This window comes from Chaetura pelagica, unplaced genomic scaffold (genome assembly GCF_000747805.2).
Source record: "Chaetura pelagica isolate M959 unplaced genomic scaffold, ChaPel_1.0 scaffold21, whole genome shotgun sequence".
Classification (NCBI taxonomy): Eukaryota; Metazoa; Chordata; class Aves; order Apodiformes; family Apodidae; genus Chaetura; species Chaetura pelagica.
In genome coordinates this window covers 2,011,904-2,021,147 of record NW_009952251.1, presented here as the reverse complement: position 1 = coordinate 2,021,147, position 9,244 = coordinate 2,011,904, and positions in this window count along the sequence as shown.

The following is a 9,244-nucleotide window of genomic DNA, read 5'->3' as shown; positions in this document are numbered from 1 at the left end:
ATTCCTGCTTCAAAATCACAGGGCTGAAATTGCACATAATTAAAATTGTCTTACTGAGTCATATTTTATTCACATGCCTTTTCTCATTGAAGTTTCTCTGGTATGCATCAAGTATTTGCACATTAGTCCTAGTCTGCTGTAGCAGCTTAATTTAGATTAATTTCTTATGCTTCTTCGTTTGTGAAACTGTTCTGGTTTTGAGTTTTAGCTTCTGTGTTTTCCACACTTCCTCCTCTTCTGTTTTTTCTTTTCCCTAGAATTTGTCCAGAAAGCTTGTATTTCATTATTTAAATGTCTGGCCCTAAATGCAGGTCAAAAATCTAAAATGCATGCTGCATGTGTTTAGGGGATTTAAATGTAGCATGATTATTGTAACTGGTTTAAATAGCTTTTTCTAATTTCTGTCCCATTATTTTCAATGCTTTATTCCATCTTTATAATCTTAATGGTGATTTCTACCACTGCGTACAAGAGCAACACTAAGTAAACATGGAAGAAAAGTCACCTTGGGAATACAGGAGTGTTGTCCCTAGGAAGGGAACACTGAGAAGAGATGGAATTGTAATTCTTCCCATATTGTTTTGTCTTCCCAGGCAGCAGATAGTGCTTCGTGGACTTTATTCAGTGTGCAAGCTACTGTATGATTAATGTTATGCTGGGATTGGTCTGCCAAAATTTTTAGCACTGTTGAGCTATGTCTGGGCATCCTTAGGCAGTTTTTAAAGACACCAAAGGAAGCCCCCATGTGTCATAAGGCATAAACACTTCACAGGGGTCAGAGGCATGTGTAAATGTATGACATGCTGGCAAAATAATCCTGGTGTTTATAGTATTGGTTCCACTTTGCTCACCTTCCTCATGCTTAGTTCTCAGGGGTAATGAAATTCCTAAAATGTCCAGGGTCCTGCACCTGGGCTGAGGCAACCAGAGATAGGAATAGAGGGGGGGAAGACATGGTAGAGAGCAGCTCTGTGGAAAAAGGGAGGTGCTCCTGGATCAAAACCAGACATGAGCCACCAATGTGCAATTGCAGCCCCAAAGGCCAACTGCATCTTGGGCTACATCAGAAGAAGTGTGGCCAGCAGATCAAGAGGCAATTCTGCCCCTCTACTCTGCCCTGGTGAGACCTCACTTGGAGTACTATGTCCAGCTCTGGAGCCCCCAACACAAGAAGGTTTTGGACCTGTTGGAGTGTGTCCGGAGGAGGGCAATGAAAATGATCTAAGGGCTGGAGCACCTCTCTTATGAAGACAGGCTATGGGAGTTGGGTTCTTCAGCCTGAAGAAAGTAACTCTCTGGGGGGACCTTGTAGCAGCCTTCCAATACCTGAAAGGAGCCTGTAAAGAAGGTTGGGGAGGAGCTTTTCACTAGGGCATGTAACAATAGGATAAGTGGTAATGGTCAGACATTCTATATGCTTGTTACACTGCATCATATTTTCCTGGGTATGTGGTTGTTTAACCAGCTTACAAGCAGTGCTTTTAACAGTGCATATTATGCACTACCCCTTCAGTGTATTTGTAATGAGGATGAGGTATAGAACCCCAAGATATATATATGACTCCAAAAAAGGTGTTGTATGCATACAAAAATATTTGTGTATGTGCGCCCCATAAGCCAACCATTGTAACTAGTCTTTCTAAATTGCTGAGAAATGAAAAACCTCTTCTGCATGCAGATTTCAGAGCATTTTATTTGATATGTTCATTTACAGCTGGAAAAGGAGAGTGGGTGGAGGAGTTCTTGAATGTGTAGGTTCACTTGCTGAATAGGAGAGAACACAGTTCTGCAGTCCAGGCCTAGTTCAATTTCTGTCAGGTCACACTCATGTGCTCTAGTATTTGTTCTTCATTAGCATATTATTTTAGAGCCTCCATTTTGCTTGTTTGAGGCTTAATGGCTCTATTTTTCCAGAGGCCTGAGTACCTAGGGTTTTTCAATTACTTAGTGAATGGTATTAGGCAGTTGTACTGCTGAAGTCAGCTCACCTAAGACATGACTCAAAACCTATTCAGTCTTACAGATAACTTTGTTTAATTTTAGGGTGCTTCAGAATAAGCTGAAATTCACTAAGAAGCCTGGACATTCAACAGTTATAAGGAACTGCTGAGTGTACTTGCCCCAGTCCTACCAAATATTCCATAGAAGTACCACAGATTGCATAGTTTTACTCTTGCTTTAAGTTTTGTGGATTTCTAGGTTTGCTGGTTTTTTGGGAGCTTTTGGTTTTTTTGCTTTTTTCCCCATAGTTGTGACCAGAGCACCTATCATATTGCAGACTTCTTATTTCCAGTTTTAGATGGCTTTTGTAAATCCAAGCCTCAGTTTCCCCTTTGATTAATTTTTTTAAGAGCTACTTGGAACATATTCTTGCATCTAACTGTGTATGTTCCTTTGTCACAGAGCAGGAGCAACGACTTTCTGCTCATTATTGAGTGCAGTCCAAAGCCCAGCTTTGTATGAAACCAGACCTGTTCTACCCTAGCATGGGCTTGGAGAAGTAAAATAGCCTCTATCATGTTATGTGTGGAACAACCTGTATGCTGCCTTCCTCAAAGCAGCAGAGCTCTCTGAACTAGCCCTCTCCATGAATCAAAGTTCCCAGTGTTTCTGCTTCAAATACTTCCCTGACCTATATACCAGACTAAAGCTTCCTGTTCTAATATTGATTTAAGACTTAAGTATCAGTGGCTTATTTTTCTACATTATAGTTCTTTCCTACTTAACAGTCCTCTGGGATACGTAGAAGGCCAAAGTCAAGACCTTCCCAGCAGTCATGATCGGGGTGGGGGGAAAGGAGTGTGCAAGATATTGATGAAAAGAGGCAGAGCTTGAATTACAGTGCAATGCATAGACTATTTTGGTTCAGCAATCAAATAGTGCATGGTACTACTTGCCAAAATAGAAGAAACACATCTCCCATTCTCTTACAAATTCTCTTCTGTATTTGTTAGCTTACTTTAAAGCCTCATCTTACAAATAAGCTCTGACCCAGACTTCTCAGTAACTGTTCTCAAAACACTAGAAGAGGAAAGTAGAAGATATTGCTTCACGTAGCTCTCTGGCAAACAGTTGTGCCTCTTAAAGAATAGAGAAAATAGCCAGTGGTGATAAAACTCACCATGCTCACCCTCACAAGTAAATAGTACTGCTGCAGCGTGTGCTTGCTTCTCCCCAAGATCCAATCCTCACGGGGCAGGAGATGGCACGATGCTCCTAAGTGCTCTACACTGCAAACAATTTAATTGTGGCTGAAGAGAGGTTTACTCTTTTTTTCCCCCTTGGCTACCTATTTCCTCTCTTACTTCCTTGCTGTTTTTAATTTTTAAAATACTGTTCTAGTCTGGGGTCCCAAAGGAGTACAGGCTGCTGAGAAATCATTAGATTCTTTGCCTGGTCTAGCAGCCGTGAGCTTTGTGGAGGTGAGAAATCATTTATATTCCATCTCTGCATGTCATCAGCCCTGCAACACTGGCCTGCAGGATTGTGCTTTCTTTCAGCAGCAGTTCTCCCTTCTGAAGCCAAATCTCTCCAGTTGAACCAGTGTTTGGGCAGCCCACCACCCCATAACTGTCTGTTGTGTCAGACCATCATCTGCATAATTGTTGCTATCCTGGTATTATGCACTAATCTTCCCCCTTAATTTTTTGTCCTTGTTCTGATCCAATATTGCTGACCACAAGCAGTCAAAAATTATGGTAGCAGCTTAATATTTGTAAAATTTATTTGTAGAACAGACCAAACTCTGAAATCCATCTGCTTTTTTGATATTCTGGTCTTCTGAGCTTGTATGCTCATTAAAAGTATATTTTTGAAGCTTTTCTCTGACGTTGAAGACTAGGAGTGTGTATCTTCAGTGGCACCAAGACTGTCCTCAGTTCTCATGCTTGTAGGAAATGGGTGTTTAGGGTCCATGTGAGGCAAAGTCACAGGAGTAGAGAACAGTGCTCACTGTTTGCAGGGGGAGAGGATGCACAAACACAAGCTAGTTGGTCATCTCTGTCTCTGATAACAAAAAGGTCATCTCTGTCTCTGATAACAAAAAGGTCATCTCTGTCTCTGATAACAAAAAGCCCCAGATTTTTTCATGTGTTGGCAATTTATATTCTCTTTTCTGTTTCATAATTGGCATGTACCTTACTTTAAGGTGTATTACTTAAAGTCCAAACTGTACTTTGGAAGTTAAAGCCATCTAAATAAAAATCTAGCATCTGCTGTCTCCCAGGGCTTACACTTTTCCACCTTTTCTGTTTAAGGGAGATTTTAAAGTACTATAAGGAGTTTACTCTGTATGTTTTCTTCGGTCCTATTTAGGAAGGGAAAAAAATTCTAATCTTCCCAACCTAGGAGAATTGGAATGCAGTGGGAACACTGACAGTCTCTCATTGTTGCCTTTCAGTATGTTTTTATATGCTTATATAACTATTAACATGCTCCCCACTACTTACTAACTACATCTTTTATAAGGCCAGAATTCATAATAGTCTCTTAAGTATAAGCAAGATCAGCACCCAGCCATTACTTTTTTCTGCGAGGAAGCTTGGAGTGCAAGAGGATGCTCTTGTATGGCAAACTGTTTCTCAAAATGTTTTACATGTGTGCAAATGAAAACAAAATATGCCTTTACATTTAAATAACCTCATTTGTATTCCTCTACCTAGACTACTACAGACAATGTTAGTAATCATTAGAGGATTTACCTCTCACAAGACAAAATCATAGGGCTACACAATGAAACTGGATCACTTTTTTCATTGAACAGAAAATCTTCTTGGCTGGTTTAGTTCCTTCCTCAGAATAAAATCTGCATGGTTCATATCTACTCGTGTGTTTATGTACTTATCCACATCTGGAAGGCTGGAGGAATTAACAAGGTTTCTGAAGTAATACAGAGAATTTTTAAGAATAAGTTCCTAACCCTCATCTGGCCTGTTACCTGGAATTTGTTACTTCTAGAGATTTGACTGAAAGAGGCAGGCACCAAACGAAAAAAAAAATTATTTGGGATAGCTTAAGGTAATGAGGATTAAATTGTTAAGAATATTATTATTATTGGTTAATGTGACTATGAGAAGCTTAGAAGGAGGTTGTCTTAATTGTAAGGTTGTCAACTGTAAGATTGTGCTCCTAGCTGCCTGAGTTAGTAAACATCCTGGTTGTGGAAGTCCGTATGACACTGTTTTAGATAAAATTGAACTTCCAGTTGGTAAAACTGTTTGGTGTCTCTCTTCAAAAGCCATTTTACTGTCTTATCATTATTCCTTTTAAAAAAATTTAAAACTTGGGTTTTTTCCTACACAACAGCCAGTTTTTTCTGGGCACTAATTTTAGCATTAGCTATTTAACATGCTTATGGGAAGGATGTTGCAGAGTAGCAGTGGTTGGAAGTGTTGGTTTGAAACTATCAGTCAGTTTTGCTCCTATGTTCTGAGATTCAAAGTTTCAAGCCATGCAAGATGCAGACTCTCTTCTGACCTCAGGCAGCTGGTGGCAGCTGCTTGTCTAGGTTGTAATAGAGGGGTCAGAACAGTCGTGGTGTATCTCTCCTCCCTGAAGTGAATGCATTTCACATGGTGAGGCAGTGGAGGCAAGGAAGCTGGTTGGGGTTAGAGAACCTTTCCTGGAGAAATAAAAGAAGCACAGGATTTAATAAGTATAGCTCATTGAAAAGAAAACTGCTTCAAAATGCTGCAAGGAGCAATGCAGCATCAGTTGAGGTAAATATTTTTTTGCATGAGTCTCCCAAATGATTCCCTGTGATTAGACTCCATTGGCTTAGGTGGGAAAAGAAAGACTCTTGAAAGACGGTTTTGGGAAGTTTTTACTGTTTCTGTATGGAAAGTATGTTTCTCATTAGCATCACAGTTACATTCTGTGACTCTGCATGCACTAACTTGAAGTGACTGTTAATGAAGAATATGCTCCCTGGTGGTGGCATTTATCCACTCCCTTCTTTCTGCCAGGAAAATGAATTGCCTTTATAGTAAACATTGTTCCTAGACCTGAAAGTATCAGGGAAAAGGAGTTTATGGGTGGGCTCTGTAATATTCTCTGAATCTGCCAAATACCTTTGTGCCATATGTCTTAAAGATTCTACCTACTTTGTCTACAAGATTCTACCTACTTTATTGCTTAAAAAGTAAGAGGAGTTTTACTGAGGGGCAAGGAAGATCTCTTACAAGGATGAGGAAAACATCACAGCCAAAAATACCTCTAAAATGACAAGATGTGAGACACTGAGGGATTTGCCCTTCATAATGTCATGATTAATTGCACAGGATTATGATGTAAAGCTGAAGTCTCTCCTTCTGCTGAGGATTTTGCTTGAAATAATGCTTTTGATGTTCTCAGTACAAGCTATTCTATGTATGCTGTACAGTCACTTAAAAGCTTGAGGAGCATGATTGTCTCTAGTTATAGATGTGGACAATGATGCTAACACTATGAACTGTCCAGTGCTAAGCAGTTTTGTTGCTTGCTTACTTAGATTCTTTAGCAAAGTTAACTTCCTTAATAAAACATTTATTTGAATCAGGCAGCAAGCAACAATACTTTCTTTGACTTGGAATCTCAAAAATATTGAACTATGGTTGAATGGATGTGCACATGACTTTTTTATTATTTTGCATTAAAATTCAGATGGTTTTAATTTAGACCAAAATAATCTTTGCTGTACCTTAGAGATAACTTTGGCCTTGAATATTTATGGAATTAGACTGTAATTAGTCATGCTAGGAGAAAATATGCAAGAACTGAAGTGGCTTAACCAAAAATAGGTAACATAGACCACTGTCTTTTTCTATCACAGTAAAGATTTTCTCTGATTTTTGATGATTGCAATGTCAGAAGCCTTGTAGGGTAAGTAAAGCAGATGACGTAAGATTTTTGTAGCACTTTCTCACTTATCAGCATACACTTACATAGAGGAAAAATGTAACTCTAACATTTTGTAGTTTCTGTATGCATAACTGCTGCTCAGTATGTGAAAATTAAGAACCTGGTTTATGATTAAAGGAAGGTTAAGATTTTTGTTAAGGTATGTTATTTCACTGTTCTATTCCCACACCAGCCACTTTAAAGTGCTTATGTTGTAGATACCCAGAAAACAGAAACACCATCTTCTGCTTCATCAAGTGACCTGTCACAGGTGACTGATGATTGTTAGTGATCTTGTTACCAAAACCAAACAGGTTTGTACATGAGCAATGTTGATAGTATATTTATAGAAACAGAATTAATTCAGAGAGCATTCATAAGCATGCTTTTCATTTTGTTCCAGGTAACTTGTCGTAGCTGTAGACACGAAAGTGTTTATAAATGGCTACAAGCTAATACTTGTCTTAAAAAAAATTTATAAGTATGTATTGGAAATTTCTATAATCACTAAAGTTGATAGGGATTATTTCATTCTTCTGTGAATAATGCTAGAAACAGTTTTGTAAAGCAGTGCAACTATTTAGAAAAGGAAATTATTTGGAATTGTAGAAATCATGGGCAAAACTTAAGTCAGCAGACAGCTCTCAATGCAGGTTGAAATGTTGCAAGGTCATCATGTCCTTCCTGCCTGTTATTTGCTGAAAGAATAATTCCTGGTATCCTTGATTATGGTCAGAAACATGAACTTCTTATCTGAAAGCCATCATGTGTCAGTGTGATGTATTTAGCATTATGTTTTGGGATTAGATCTTGATGAAAAGTGAGAAAGACCTGAAGACTCATCTTGATAAAAAGGTTTCATGCAGTTTCTTTTCCTTGGTATTTGGTCAAATACATTTCAAAATGTCTCTGACTAAAACTGATATTTCCTTGAAATAATGTAATATAAATAAGTTTTTTAAACTGGATATTGGGGAGGTGAGCAGGCTTGAATGATAACCAAGTGTCTTTTCCTTTCTCTGGGTTTGTAGAAGAAATAAATCTATTGCTCTGGGTTCTTATACCCAACAACAGTGTATGAATGTTTTTTAGGAATCCTATTTAGAATGCATGTTAGACACCAGTCCTGCCATATTCTTAAAACCTCAAAAGCGTAGGAAATGTACTTTGACCACTCTCTAAATGTGGGTTAGGATTATGGTGGACTAGTACATTTCCATCACAAGCCAGAGAGCAGTTCCATAGGCAGGCTTTGAGATGAGGCTCAATGTGTTGCCAGCAAGTTTGGAGCACATGGTGCCTCTTTAAAATTCCTTCTTGAAGAATGATGCTTAAAATAAACTCATTTTCTGTAAAGCCATGTGTAAGCTATTATCAATCAAAACTTTTCCAAACTCATTGTTCAGCATTCTATAAAGGGAACCCTCTCAAGCAGCAGGGAGCCTCCACCTCATGAAATGTAGAGGAAATGCAGAAAAAGGAAGCAGTCCTCCATTTAAAAACCCAGAGAAGGGTTTAGAGGCACAAGCAAACAAGTTTTTTATGGTTGTGTTTATGTGTTTTATATCTCTATCGTTGTTTCCCTTTAATCTAAAAATATAAAATCATGTGATGTTTTTCTAAAGAAGAGAGTTCTCCTTTTTTTGTTTGGGTTGGGGTTTTTTGCCATGTTTTATAAGCTAGACAGTAGCTTATTATTGAAGGCATGGTCATGTAGTAACTAAAATAACACCTGTTTCTTTAAGTGCAAAGCAAGCTCCTTCTTTGCCTATTCAATAGAAACACATATAGTTTATGAAGCTCTAATTCCCTTGCTTTACACTGCATGTTTGCAGTGTAAGCAGCACAGAGGTTGTCTGTTGGCAGTGCCTTGTGGCCTCTATCTTTGAGGTCAGCTGCAGAGGAAGCAATTTTAAAGACATCAAGTAGATTAGAATAGTTTCTCACATTGTATTGCATAACCGTCATTTACCTCTTCTTGACAAAACTTGCAGTGCATATATAGTGTTACCCTCCTCTGTGAAATGGTAGCTGAGTTGCAGGTCTAGACATAGGGGGGTGAAAGACCCAAGTGTTTCAGTCCAGCATTCCTTCTCTCTGCTTTCAATGCTGGCTTTTTTGGAGGTACATAAATCCTCAAATAGAATGTCCTTTAAAGCTGTGTTATGTTTCTAGAAAGAGGAAAATACAGGCATTCTGGATGTGGCTCTGACCATCCTATTTGTAGTGCCTGTATTCCTAAACAGCAGTGCCAGTTGACCAGGCTGGATGGCATGCTGTTGCAGCTCCAGGAAGCCTGGCTGGCTCCAGTCATGCTGGAGAGCACTGGACAGTGCTGTGTAGGCATAGCCCAGTGTTGGTGCTGTAA